Source organism: Cupressus sempervirens, chromosome 2 (assembly GCF_028749045.1).
Source record: "Cupressus sempervirens isolate cs-2001-9-10 chromosome 2, ASM2874904v1, whole genome shotgun sequence".
NCBI lineage: Eukaryota > Viridiplantae > Streptophyta > Pinopsida > Cupressales > Cupressaceae > Cupressus > Cupressus sempervirens.
Genome location: NC_143119.1, coordinates 239,631,170 through 239,647,398, shown reverse-complemented (window position 1 = coordinate 239,647,398; position 16,229 = coordinate 239,631,170).

Below are 16,229 nucleotides of genomic sequence, written 5' to 3'. Positions count from 1 at the left end.
CAGGCTGCCAAAGCAGTGCCATCCAAGGGTGGTGGATCATCTTTTTCATGAAAACCCCAATCATACTTGGGATTGGGGGGCGGGTTGGGAATAGTCCAACCATCATCAGCAGTGGCAGTAATAGTGGTAGCCTTTGCATCTTTAACCTTTGGCTGCGGAGGAGAGATTCTGAAGTCCAGGCAAGGCCACTTCCTAGAATGTCCATGGCGAGTACCAAGAGGATGATCTGGGGACCAACTAGAACCACCATGGGGTGGGGAAGCTAAGCGGCACCTCCATCCGCCACTGGGAGAGCGATGGAAAGAAGCTTGGGAGCGCAGGGTGTGCGAGTGGCGACCTGAGGAGTGGCGCCGAGGACGGCAGCCACGAGGCATCAAGGTCTTTTCTAAGGCATCAAGAAGAACTCTGGAAAAAGTGTAGGGAGCATTGCCCTAGTGGTTCAGCAACTCCTACAAGTGGGCTACCTCAAGGGAAACTTTTTTAGCTTGCACCTAAATCTACATAATTACATTATTACAAATGCATGCCTTAATGTACATAGCAATGTTAATATCCAAAAAACTGTGTGTGAAAAGAACAACATTCCTATCTTTCCATAGAGAAAACATAATTTCTAGCCTAAAGGTATGCCAAATTTGGGCAAACTTTCAAGGAAAATTGGGAGAGTCACCTAGTAAGATCATGTGCCAAGAAAAAGAGTCAGGCCTGCATGGCTTAAAAAAATCATGAATCCAGTGCCAATAATTTTGAGCATTCTTACAAAACCAGAAAATATGCAAGAAAGACTCTGGTTGTCCACAAAAGGGGCATCTAGGATCAGGAACCCCAATGTGTTTGAGCTAAGGCCCTAAGGGAAGACCTTGGAAGGCTAGACACCATGCAAAATGTGCAATCTTGGGTTTAGTTATAGCATTCCAAATGGTATCAAAGCATTTTCTCCATTGAGAAAGAGAAGATTGTAAATGCCATCTCTAGTTTAGCGTATCCACCATCAGAAGATGAGGAAAAAGCCATCTGTATCCCAAACTTGGCTTGTAATTAGAGAATGGAGTGGTAGGATACCACTTCCAATCAAGCCACCAAGGTCAAACAAACTGAATCCCCACTTTATGAACTAAGTGAACAGGGATGGAAGAAAGCAGAAGATCAAAATTCTATCGATCTGAATGGATAAGGTGGTACTGTACTTGCATATCTTCCCAGGTCCTAAAACTCATGGTGACCCTTGAAAAGAGGTCCTTAGGAGTTTTGATGCCACATTTAAAAAATGTAGAGCATTGGCCCCTTAAGTCTTGGTGAGGGGAGTACCCTGAATGGAAAATAGGTGAGACCACCAAATGTTCTATTGATTTAAGGAGAGGCCATTATGGAATTCATCTCCAACCCATTGAAGCTAGGGCTTAATAGCCTCCCAGGATTTCCAGATGCTCTTGATGAAAAATGAGCCTTGAATGGCCACTAGCTCACGCAAGATGAGAAGGGTTTGAAAACCAATCCCCTTCCATGCAGGCCTATTAATAGGAAATCTAGAAGAAATGCAGTGCAGAACCAGAATCTTCCAAGCTTCATCTATTGAAATAGCCCTAATAATCCATTTTGCACAAAGAGAAAGGCCTTGTTTCTGAGTGGAAAGCAAGCCAAGACCACCAGACTCTTTTGGGAGACAATGAAAATCCTAGGTCACCCTATGAAATCCATGATGATCAAAACCAGAGGCCTAGAGAAAATCCCTCAGCAATCTTTCTAGCTTCATGAATGAAGCTTTGGATGGAGCCCAACAGGAGGAGTAGTACACATGAGTGGCCGCTAGAATCTTTGAGCAAATCTAGAATTTCCCATTGAGGGAGAGCGGCTTTTTGATCCAGTAGTCAAGCTTCTTGCTAATCTTGGCTAGCACAAGATTCCAAAGTTCCACAGGCAACACCTGGAATGCAAAAGGAATGCCAAGAAAGCGGAAGATTTCCCCATGTGTAACCTATTTCCACTCAAACTAGCTAAGCCAAGGTGGAGTTGGCAAAAATGACTAACAAAAGCAGAGCATTTTATGCCATTGAATGGCTAAACCAAAGGCTTGACAAAAGGTGTCTAGGCAACTTAAAGAATTATTGATGTTTTCTTCGTCCTCTAGAAGAGCAAGAAAGGAATCATCAGCAAAGTGTCCATTGACTAATTGGGAGGATGATTCAAGCAAGGAAATGCTACAAACCAATCTTGAGGACATAGAATGCACTAGCAAATAGCCAAAACCTTCCACAGCAAGGACATAAAGCACAAGAGCTAGCGGGCAACCTTGCCTGATGGAACGAAAAGTCAAAAAGCCTAAGATTGCAAATTGTTGATGGTAATGCAAGCATTAGCATTTCCAAAGAGCATCTCCATGGACTGAAGGAAATTGGGGCCAAAAACCATAGCCTGGAGCATAGCCAAGATGAAGGGCCATTCAATGCGATCATGCAAAATCTATCTTTAAAAAGATAGCCTTTTGATTGGACTTGCGAGCCCATTCCATTCCCTCCTAGACAACAATGATGTTATCAAGAATATATCTGGACTTGATGAAGCCAATTTTCTCAGGCCACACAATTAAAGGCAACATGTGCCTGATTTTAAGAGAGAGTGCCTTGGAAATAATCTTATATGACACATTCAGAAGGGTAATGGGTCTCCTATTGCATATGTCCTCTAGATCACTGGCTTTAGGTATCAATTTGATATTTCCTTTGTTTATAATGGCTCCTAAGCTTTTAGAATGATAGGCTTCAAGATAAACTTTGTGTAGATCAGGACCTATATGCTCCCAGAGGTGTTTGTAGAATTCACAAGGAAACCCATCACACCCAGGGGACTTGTCATCAGCCATGGAATAGATTGCCTCTTTAAGGTCTTAGAGGGAAAGAAGTTTCTCATAGAAAGCACATTGCTCAACTGCTATGTAGTTTAGAGTAACAGAAATACACTTTCTAAGAGTTTCCTCTGGAGCAACCAAATTTCCTTATGAAACAAACATGTTCTCATAGTGATGAACAAACTCTTGCAGGATGGCAAGGAGACTAAACAGAACATCATTTCCTTGTTTGATCCTTTTAATCCCAACATTGGTATGGTGGGCACGAAGAGCCTGAAAAAACTCCTTCGAGGCTTTGTCGCCAACCTCCAACCAGTGGAGATGGGCTTTGATTTGGGCTTCGTGAGCAGCAAAATTATCAGCAATTTGTTTGTCATGGTGAAGCTTGGCAAGCTCAATTTGTAAATCCACATCAAAGGGAATGAGGGTGAGAGCCTTAGAGGCTTTTTTGAGGGCAAGCATGTTGGCTTCGTATGACTATTTTTTGAACATAGACAACTGATGCCCATAGATGCACAGGAACTGAGTAGTTCTAATAATGGCATCATTCCACCATTGAATCCATCCCCTTTGAGAATGTGGACGTGGCTCCAAATTTTAGACACATAGATGTGCGAGATGGTGGAAGCGTGCAACAACACTGACGTGTTGAGGAAAAACTGAGACTTGGCAGCCTTCGAGATAGTTGTTTGCCAAGAAATGACAAAATAAATGGGATAGTGGTCAGATAACATCACATTTGGTAGGGGAATGACATGTAGATCTTGATCCTTAGAAAAAGAGAAAAAATATTGTGCAGTGATCATAGCACGATTAAGGCATTTTAATATGTGGTTAGAGCTAGCTCAAAAGTTGGACCAAGTATGCCAAACCCCACTATCCTGACGACGGTTGGTATTGGGATAAAAAAGGCCCAATTTATTGTGCATGTAATACCAGGCTTGTCTTTCCCTAGCTATCCAATGAAAAGGTAGAATGTCATCTTTTTCAGAGGCCACTTCAACCATATTAAAGTCCCCACACATGACCCAAGTAGCTAGAGGAAAATTGTCAGCCAGCCAGGCCCACATCTGGGACCTTTCCACAGCATCATTGGAAGCATAAACATTAATGACTCCAAAAGAATGATTGTTAATGGAAAGAAAAAGCCAAATAATTCTATTTGTGGGCTCAAAACCGTGCAAAATAATAGTAGAATAAAGGTGAGGTGGCAGGAGAGTAACTACACCACCTCAGCCAGCTTTGTGCTGGGAAGAAAACATTACACCATCTTGCCAAATTATGCGGCATGCCGAAGAAAGCATGAAACCAAAAATTTTAACTTCTTGCAGATAGAGAAAATCTAAATTACCAAGTCTATGATGGACATCTTGGACATAGTATTTTTTGGACCTCGAACATGCCATGCTAGGAAGTTCATGAGAACTCTTCCATATCATCTTTGTTCTCAAGAGAGGAGTAGCTATTTTGCAAGAAGTTAGAAACATGGTTGAAGTCAGACAGAAAACCCTCTCGACTTATAGCCTATCATTTCACCTCTGGTATCTCTGCATGTCCAGGAGGACTACGAGAATGCCATGTCGCTGGTGGTGCTACAGAGGAAGCAACAATAGGAGTATGCACCCTAGCCATGATAGAAGCCCTAATGGCCACTTTTATCCCCTGCATGCCAGCAGGGTTTGAAACCTGTAAAACCCCGAGAGTAGTTCCTTTGTCCATTGCTTGCATCCCTATGCTGGCTGGAATTGACACTCCTGTGGGGATGGGAGGAACCAATGCAACTGCAGCATAAGACTGCTTGGGGGGCAAGGGATTTGAGGGAGCCTTGCCCTTACACCCAATAGTAACCCATTCTTCATTTTTCCCTTCGACCTATTTGATAGGTGTTTCTTTAGACGTGGGCTTGACCCTGGGCGTAGCCAAAGGGCAGTCCTTGATCTTGTGTTCCACGGACTGGCACCTATAACAAGTGTTGGGGAGGTTCAAGTAAAGCACCTTCTAGGAGAAGGTTTAAGCCCCAATTTGAATTTCCACAAAATCCTTAAGATCCTTGGAAAGATCCACCTTGATGCAAAAACGTTAATGGGGACGAGCATTAAAAAATTTCTCAGGCTCCTTGATGACAACTTTACCAAGGGCTTTGGCAACGGACTCAATGAAAGGCCAGCATGGCAGGGGTAAACCTGGGAACTCGACCCGCACAAGAACCCTAAGCTTTTTATCATCTAAGACTGTGAAGTCTCATGACCATTTTTGGAAAATAAGCAAAGAAGAATGCACATACACAGGTCCGTTGTTAAAGACTACATCTGCTTGTGACAGGTTAGCAAAGAAAAATTAAAAAAAACCTTTGGTAAGGTTTTGCACAGTGTCAAGGCAGACTCTATGAGGAGTCCAACTCTTGTTAACCCATTTTCGGAGCATAGCTTCAAGAGGAGTCCTACCCACAAAATAACCTATCAAGGTGTGTTGTTCTAACCAATCACATGCAGCATCAAATTCTTGCAAAGGAAGGATAATGTCAAGATTACCTCGTGAAAAACCTTTGGGACAAACTTGCGGGGGTGTTTGTTCTATGGTGGTGCCGTCGTAGACCAAAGCAGCAGCGTGAACACTAGAAACAACTGGTTCATTGCTGGCCGAAGCCATTATATCCTAGCCTAAAAAACCCTTGCAGTAAATGCAGTCTGACAAGTGGTGCTTACAGAAAGAAAGTTTAGATAAAAAGCTATACACATAAAATTGAAAGTTCACATGAAGCAAGAAACCCTAGCAGAGCGAAAAAAACTCATGAACAACATGATCTAAACAATTGAATACCTAGATGAAGAATGGTAATCTGGAAATAAAGTTGTTAGAAATTTATATTGAAAGTTGTTTAGATTGTTTTTAATATATAGTATTCTTAAAATTCCACTATTTATTGGTTGTATTATTTTTCTAATTTATAAAAGAGTAATCGAATATAATATGTTTTAATTATAGTACTACATTTTTCAATCATAATAATAATCATTTAAAGATATATACTTTAAATTTAAATATTTTTATTTAAATTAATATAAACATTTGAAAATTTAATATTTATAACTATAGATATTATGTTTTTTTACTTTATTTTATTTATAGGAATCTTTATTTCTTAATTATTTGTCATTCTTTAGAAGATATTTTCTATTACATTTTTTAAATTGTTATAGAGATGATAATTGTAAAATCAATTTAAAAGATTTGAATTTGACTTATGAAGTATTAACTTATCTATCATTGTGTGATATTGCTATAATAGTGATCAACAAGAATATATCCTTGACCTAATTATAGATATAATAATTAATCATTATATTATTGCTATTAGGATTTTACTGTGTAGTTTTTGAGTCATTGGCCCATTTATCAAGAGTAGTGATTTAGGGATGAATCCATCTCTTATGTGTAGTTTTTTAATCATTGACCCATTTATCACGAGTAGTGTCATGAGAATAAATCCTCATAGCAATATCATAATTTCACTTATTGTGAAAAAATATTTCCAAATCGTTTTAAGAAATTTGAATTTGAATTATGAGGTATAACTTATCAATCATCATCTTTCATCCAATGTAAGAGTTATAAACTAATTTTCCTAAAATATATTTCAAACCATTGCATTACTATAAGAAATATCTTGATACATGAAATCACATCACATTTAAACTACATAATATATAATGTTACAAAGAGTTAGATGATTTTTGAAAAAGTGTATATATAACTTAAAACATATTTTTAGAAAAAAATCAAATTCTAAAAGTTTATACCTTAAATTCAAATTGTAATATTAATTAAAAATTTCCATTTTTATGATCTTAATATAAAATTCATTGGCATTACAAAATAGTTACAAAAATTAAAAGAACTTAAAAAATATCATTAAATTTTTCTAAAATCTGAAGCACCAAGCCATCAAAATTATTATCTGAAAAATACTTCAATACAAAATAAATTAAATTATTATTTACCATTTATCAATTAAATAATAAAAAATACAAATCTTACAATTTAATGTAATTGGGTTTTTTAATTAACTATGGTTGATTTTGTCCGCTGCATATCCAATGGGCCATAGTTCATCACATCAACAGAACAGTGTAAAATACCACCAGTTTTAAAATATTGACTTGTAATAAATGGATAGAAATTGAAAGATCGTCTATTATATTCCATACCACACACCATCCATCAGCGTACATTGTTGTAGTTGACAGTGGGGACGATGCTTTTCTTCCCATCATTTTAAACGCAATAAGTTCCGTATGAAGTACTAAAAAGCATTAAGTTCCATACGCATGCTGAAAGGACGTGATGTGACATGATGTAAACCACGGGACTAGCTATTGAAGTCGTCGAGTCAATGGTTTGGAGTCTTATGGACGGTAGTAGAAAATGTTGGCACTGGTCGGGCCCCTCCACTCCATGCTTGGATGTCCGCGATGTCCCCATATGGCAGGCACTGTCTATGGTGCACCTTAAATGCATGCCATGCCATATTACAATGTTGTTGTACTTACATGTATCTGTTGTTGTTAGTGTTAATTGTCCTATCTCCCAAAGTCAAATCAGAGTTATAAACATGTTGCACATTAGAAAATTTTTTCCTTCTAATTTAAAAAAAATGAATGAAAGATTATTAAGTAATTTGATTTTAAGACTATTCTTTTATATGAATGTCATTTATATTATATTATCCATAAAGTTTATAATTTATAGAAATACATTTATTGAAAAATGTGTCCAAGGTTTTCATATCTATTTATATTTTATTGACAGAAAATTTTAACACACTTATATAAGAAATATAACAACATTATAAAAAAATCTATCACTAAAGAATCTAAGTTTAAGATATAAATTTAAACTCTTATTTATATGATATTATAAGTAAAAATTATCGATTAATTTTTTAAATTTAAATATTTAGAATGACATATTTAAAAAAAAAATCAAATTCACTTTAAATAATTACATTGATTTATAAGTAAAAAATATAGATTAATTTTTTTAATTTGAATATTTAAAATGACATATTTAAATAAATTTTACAAATTCACTTTAAATACTTACATTGATTTATAAGTTAAAAATATAGATTAATTTTTTATTTGAATATTTATATTATATATAAAAATATATTTATTTATTATTCAAATGATATTTTATTTAACTTTAAATAATTTATTCAATAGTAAGTAGTTACATTGATTTATAAGTTAAAAATATAGATTAATTTTTAATTTGAATATTTATATTGTATATAAAAATAAGTCAATTTACAACATTATAATCTTTCAATTAACTAACATTATATTTATTTATAATCTTTCATAAATATTTGGTTAATTGAAATATTATAGTGTTGTGAATTGACTTATTTTTCAATAAAATTAAATTAAATAATTCTAAAATATTGGAAAGTCATTAAATTAAAAAATAAAATTTAATTGTAAAGTTTAATGTACTATGGTAAAAAAAAATAGTATACTAATACTTATATTTTATAACGATTTGGATTAAATTATTCACAATATTGTTAAAAACAAATTTGTAAAATATTTATACATGATGTGCATAATTATATTCTCTTAATATGTAAACTTTAAAAAAAAAATATAATTTTAAAAATATTATATTATTAATAAATATTAGACTAAAAACTTACTATTCAATAAATTATTTAAAGTTAAATAAAATATCATTAAATAATAAATAATTATATGTTTATATATAATATAAATATTCAAATAAAAGATTAATCTATATTTTTATTATTATAAATCAATGTAAGTATTAAAAGTGATTTTGAAAAAATAATTTAAATATGTCACTCTAAATATTCAAATTAAAAGTGATTTAGAACTGGATCAAGCAAGCGAAAATGGCAATCTTTTGTGAAAATCACTCATGAACATACCAAAATCCCTTCTGCAAAAAAATTGAAAGAACCAGATATGGCAGCAAAATGTCAATACTAGGCATAGAACTAGTTGGAAGGCAGGCGCACCCCTGCATTCCGACTAGGAATAAATTCAATGTATTATTAATTGAAGATTAGTTGGAAAAATCCAAATGGAATATGGCAAAAGATTCTAAAACTCGATCAACTAAAGAAGAACCTAGAATCAAACTTCCTTCTCAATCAAGGATCAAAAATTTGAAATCAATCAAACATCAACTGGTTGAATTAGCAAAAACCCAAGGGCTTCAATAAAAACCTAGAGCACCCAAAAAATCTATGGAGTTAGAAACCCTAATTTGGCTTCATTTGGAATGTAATGCAGTCATTCAAAAATCATGAAATAGTAAGAACCATCAAGAATGGAAAAACCATCATCAATAAAAAGAGAATGAGGCGAATGTATAAAAACCAGAACCCAACAATAGACAAAAGGAACGAAGGTACATACTAACGCCTCAAGGACCAAGAGGTTTTTTTCTCTAAAACAAAATACCCTAATAGAGCAGAACTAATAGCCCTAAGGAAACAAAGCTAGAATCCAATTCAGTCCCCCTAAATTTTTGAGACAAACAACACACATATTTGTCATACCCTGGCATGGACTTGGGAACCTGCAAATAAGCAAGAAGCTGACAATTCTAGGAAAATAAATATGGAATCTATTCAGCCAGGATCCAAAGCAAGACTAAAATCAATATATATACCACCTCATTGTAAGATGAACAACACATCAAAAAAGTTGAATGAAGGAAAAAAAACCCTAAAGCGAGCAACTCTATGGAGGACTATACAAACACCATAATCACCAGTAATACACACAGCGAAGCAAAATGGAAGGAATGCATTGAAAAAGGTGTCTTTGCTCAATGGAATGACCCAGATAAATACAAAGTCAAGTTGGAAAGGTATTTAGAAAAAATCTCCCAAGCACATGTAAGTACCTTATTATCCCATAATAAGCTTTATTGGTTTTTACAATGTCCAAATATAGAATCTAGAAATGAAGTCTTGGATTTTTTGAACTTCTATTACAAAGGATATCACATAGATTTCCAAGAATGGAAACCAAACTTCAATATAAATGATAATAAACATAAACAGGAAATCAAAATGGAATGTGTAAATATTCCAACAGAACTAAATGAAAACCACATTCTAAAAAGAATAGGTTAATCTTTGGGAACATTAATTGGGTTGGAATCAAACAAAAATGAATCGCATATATTCAGATTTCTAATACAAACCAATCAAAATGACTAAATAAAAAAGAAAATTATAATGAATAGATCAATATATAATATAATATTCATTAGATATACAAGAGAAATCAACAAGATAATAGGAATTGATTTTGGGAAAACAACAATAAAAAACAACATACAAAAGTTACCAAGGGTAGGCAGAAAAGAGGATGGGAGACTTGAGAAAAATAGAATAATAAGGTCACCAAAAAAGATTAGAGACAAAGATGTAGGAAAAGAAAATAGAGAGCAAGAAACCCAAACCAAGGAGGTAGAAAGGATAGAAGAGACATAAGGAGGATTGACGGTAAATATAGACCATCAACATTCACTCAAGATATATAGGAAATGTCAAGATTGTAAAAAAGAGCTGGATTCAATAGATGAGATTGAAAGCAATATCAAAAAAATAAAGAAACTCACTCATTACATCCTGCTATTACAAAATGAATTGGAAGATCAGTACATCATAGCAGAAGTAAACCACACAAAACATAAAGGAAAAGGTATCTTGGAGATTGAGGCAGAGGAGATACCAAATAGCAATAACATACATTTTACACAAGCAGAGGTAGAAAACAGTAATACTCAGTCAGGGAAAGTGAACCACCAAGAAGTGGAACTAGAACAAGGAAGTAGCCTAGAACAAGTTCAAAAAATGAGGCCGACAGAGCAAAATCTATGCATTCCACCAGCAGATTCAACACAATGGAGTAACATAACCATCAAGAAAAAAACAAAAAAGAAGAGCTACAAATTCTGGTAGACACCAAGTAATGGCAAGGACATGTTCAATCAAGATGAGGAGGAGCCCAGGAAGGATTCAAACATAGATAAAGAGGCATTAGAAATAGAACATCTAATAAATCAAGCAACGATGTAGGAAGATGAAAAATAAAATCAAGTAGTAGAAGCAAGGGAAGAATATGGATTCTTGGTGGAAAATTCAATTAGGAAGAATGAAACAAAAGTAACAAGGCAGGAGGATCACAGACAAAATCTAGAAGCAGAAGAGGACCTAATGAATAATCAACTTCTCAATAAAATCTTAGCAGAGGATCAACATTCACCAAAAGTATTAGAGATAGCAGTAAAAGTAATCAACCAAACAAGGCTAGAAAACTTGAGCCTAGCAGTGAATCAAGAAGGAATAAAGACACCTATATGTGGTAAGAAAAAATAGAAGAGGGTGAAAATAATTGAAAGAATTGATGGAAGCAACAGGGCAGGTAAAGGACCAAACTAAAATAAAGGAACTTTTGCAAGGAGGGAAGGGGAAGAACCTTCCCAAGGAACAATGATAATCACCACATGGAATGCTAGGGACCTAAATGCCCCTAGCAAGAAGTTCTTATTAAAGCATAATCTAACAATTTTTAATATAGAGATTCTATTAATCCAAGAAACAAAAATAAGTAAGGAAGAAGGTAGCAGATTGGGACAGAGACTAGGAATATGGAAATCAGAATTTACACCATTGCAGGGAGCCTTAGGAGGGTTGGTATTATTTGGAATAATCACAAAATTAATGTGGAAAACACTATTTTTCACTCAAATTGGATGGGCAGTAGAGTGTCTAGCATTAAAACAAACCTACAAATGGCAGTAATCAATGTCTATGGACCTATAAAAACAACAACAAAATCAATAGTCTAGAATAAAATTACTGACTATATTAGAACTCTATAAGAATAAAACATCATTAGTGGAGGTGACTTTAACGCAATCTTAAAGAAAGATGAAAAATATGGTGGAATTAGAAAAATACCTAGAGCTATAGAAGATTTCAAAGAATGGACATAAAAGAATTCTCTGATAAACATCCCAACATCTAACAGAATTTATACTTGGAATAATAGGAGAAAATACTTTAACTACATTGTAGAAAGATTGGACAGATTCTTCTTCAAAGGAGAATTAATTAAGCTAAATAGATAAATCAAGGCAGAGATATTACCTATGGTAGGATATGATCATTTCTTGGTAAGAATTGAAATCAAAGAACATACTAAACCAAGCAGAAATCCATTTAAATGTGAAAAGATGTGGTTCATGGACAATTTTTTTATGAATAATATAAAAAAATGGTGGCAAGAGGAACAATTTCAAGGATCTAAAATGTTTTGCTTTGTGTCCAAACTCAAGAGCTTAAAAGAAAAAATTCTAAAATGGAATAGTACACAATTCAAAAATATCTTCAAAGAAAAGATAGATATAGAAGAGAAATTGGAAAAATTAAACAAAGAAGTTATCAAAAATGGAATGAATAACGAAACCTACCAACTTGAAAAAGAATATCTAATAAAAAAAGAAGAAATACTGGCCAAAGAGAAAATATTTTGGAAGCAAAAATCTAGAGAAAAATGACTGGCAAAAGGAGACCATAATACAAAATTCTTTCATAATAGTACATTGCATCATAGGAACTATAATAACATATCAAAAATCAAAGATAAGCATGAGAATATACTAATAACCCAGATAACATAGAAAATATTTTTGTAGAATACTTCAAAGATATTCTCAATAACTATGAAGCATCCAATAGGAGCATGCAGGAAGAATTGTTGAAAACTATTCCCAAGATCATTGCACCTGAGGACAATAAAATTCTTAACAAACCATTTATGCTACAAGAAATCAAAACAACCCTCTTTAATATCAATCCTGATAAATCTCCTAGACCTGATGGATTTCAAACATTCTTCTTTCAACAATGTTGGGAGATAATAGGAGAAGATTTATGGAAAGCACTAGAAGCAACCAAGAATGGTGGGAAACTTCTAGCAAAAATTAATCACACCTTTTTAACACTATTACCCAAGAAAAACAAAAGTGTAGAACCTAGAGACTTTAGGCCTATTGCTCTCTATAATACTATTTACAAGGTTTTCTCCAAAACTTTAGCTAATCATCTTAAAACCCTTTTACCTAAGCTTATATCAGAAGAACAAACTAGCTTTGTTCTAGGGAGGTCTATCCTAGACGGCATCTCAATCATTCGAGAAACAATCCATTCAGTAATTAAAAATAATGAAGCATGTATGCTACTAAAACTAGATATTAAAAAAGCTTATGATAAAGTGGATTGGAGATTCTTATGCAAATATCTTGAAGCTTTTGGTTTTTCAACACAATGGATAAACATCATCTTTCAATGTATCTCTACCCCAAAAATGCCAATCCTCACCAATGAGATGCCAGAAGGATTCTTTAGTATTTCAAGGGGAATTAGACAAGGGGATCCTATCTCTCCTTTTCTCTTTATCATTATGGCTGAATCCTTCAATGGAGCAATCAAATTGGCACATTTCCAAAACAAAATTATGGGAGTAAAAGTTACAAACAATATAGACAATACCACTCAACAACATTTTTCTGATGATACAATTCTTGTTGGAATAAGCACTAAAACTAAGATGAAGAACTTCAAAATTATTCTCAACAATTATTCTGAAGCTTTGACCAAAAAATCAATGTAGAAAAATCAAAAATATTTTTCCTAAATACTTCAAGGGAAAGAGAAGAGTATATATGTAATAGATTTGGATTCAAAAAGGATACATTCCCCTTCAAATAGCTAGGAATACATCTAGATAAAGGGAATCAAAGCAATTACGACTGGAAACAAATATTGGAAAAAATAGACAAACAAATTGAAGCCTAGAAAGGAAAATGGCTAACCAAGGTAGGGAAAGTGACAAAAATCAAAGTGGTACTCTCAACCTTACCTACTTATCACCTTTCCTGCTTGCAATTGCCAAAGAACACATATAAAGAAATTGAAAAGAAGCTTAAAGATTTCTTTTGGAATGATTTAGAAGACAAAAATAAAGTGGCATTAATTAGATGAGAAAAGATATGTAGACCTAAAGAAGTAGGAGGCTTAGGAATCAAAAACTTAGAATGGTAAAATGAAGCCCTAGGTGCCAAATAAGTTTGGAGAATGTATCAAGAAAGAGACAACAAATGGGAAAGAATTCTTTACAATAAATACTTAGAAACAGAGGAAAGCACCTCAATATTTAGAACTAGGAATCCTCCCAAAGGCTCAGTGGCATGGAAATTTCTTGTAAATTGTTTCCCCCTCATAAAAAAATACATAACTTGGGATGTTGGAAAAGGAGACAAAGCATTATTTTGGGAAGATTCTTGGAATGGACACCCCCCTCCCCCTCGAAAACTCAAGTTTGAATTATAACATCATTAATCATTTAAAGAACAAATGGGGATCCAAAGTTAAATATTACATCACAATAACTCAATCTTCTATAGAAACCTCTTGGGAATGGAAATCCTTATCCGCTTGCAGCTTGAGTTAGACAGATCAGGAGTCCCCAGAAGAAATTTTGAAAGCTACGACAATTAAAGTTTAAAATAGGGAAGATAGGCTAATATGGGCAGCATCCAAAGATGGAACGTATAAAGTCAAAGAAGGATACAAAAAATAATTAAATCACAGGAATGGGAAGCATTAAACATTCCAATGAATCTGTGTTGGGACCCAGTAGGGCTTCCAAAAGTTGGCATCTTTCTATGGACAACCATCCAAGAAAGAATCCTCACAGCAGACATAATCAAAAAGATGGGAATAGAAGGACCATCAAGATGTATTTTATGTAAAGAAAAATCAAAAACTTCTAAACACCTCCTTTACCAATGTAAGTTTGCAAAGGCATGCTAGATCTGGCTCAAATTGAAGCTTAATTCGACAAACCCCTTACCAGAATGTTGGCAAGATCACATAGTCAGATGGCCAAGACACATTAACAAAAATGTATATGGTAAATTGTGGAACATCACTCCAGCAATTTAATATGGGAAATATGGAAAGAAAGAAACAGAAGAATCTTTCAAGATAAAGAATTTAATTTACCAACTCTCTGCAATAAAATTGAAGCAAATATAGTGGAAGTTATGAATAGTGATTTAAGGAAAATAATGATAGAAGAAGGCTCATTTACCAATTGGGATGCCAAAATAAAAAATGAATGGGATCGATTAATAAATCCACCCCTAATATACAAGAAGAAGAACAATGTGGCCAAGAAAGAATGCAAATGGACACCAGGCCCGAAAGGATGGAAGAAAATGAACTTCGACGAGGCCTCCAGAGGCAACCCTTGGCAAAACATGAATAGGATGTACTCTTAGGGAAGAACCAAGACAATGGATTGTGAAAAGAGAAAAACCATTAGGAGTGACATCAAACAACATGGTGGAACTAGAAGCAGTAGAAGAAGGTCTAAGAATCTGTATAAAACTAAGAATTAAAAAAATTATAATGAAAGGAGATTCATAGATAGTCCTAAATGCTCTTAGAATAGGAAAAACTCCAAATTGGATTCTAAAATCTTGATTGGAAGCTACTTTAAAATTATTGGAAGAATTTGAAGATATAATATTTTCTCATATTTTTAGAGAAGGTAATAAGGAAGTGGATCAACTAGAAAATGCAAGTACAGATGGAGAATACACATTAACTTTTAATGATAGTTAAATCACAAAGTATCAATCATTAATTACTTGGCCTCACATTTTCCCTAACTTCTTCTTGTGCTTTTTATTCAAATTATCTTTAAATCATTTCTATCATTACACCCCCCAACACATATGAGTTAACACATGCTTTCAAATTTAATCATATACACATTTATTTAAATCGGATATCTAAAATCTCTATTTTACTAGAAACTTAGGAAGCATGGATCTGCCTTAACCCAAACACTCAATTTCATATCATTATTAGACTTTACATCAACTTTGTTCCTTTGTGACTAACCCTTCTATGGTTGTAATAATTCAGTCTTTGATTAAATTTTACTTCAAGATTAACAATTAACATTATATGGAGGCTAGTTTGTGGTGTTCTTTGTATGCAAGGAAGATATTCATATGAGGTGGTAATTCTCAGAGTATAGGAGAAATGTAAAATTTTATCTATCAAATTTGAACACAAGTATAATTTGAGATACCCAATGGTCTGTATTTTTACAGGTTTATGCCCCTTTGATTCATGTATAATAAAGGACCACGGTCCCAGGCTAGACTAGAGGTTTTCTTTCTCCATTCTTTTCTACTAGTGCCCATCAAAATGGAGAATTTTATAATATTCTTTTAAAAATAATAATCTAAGGCCTTGGTCATT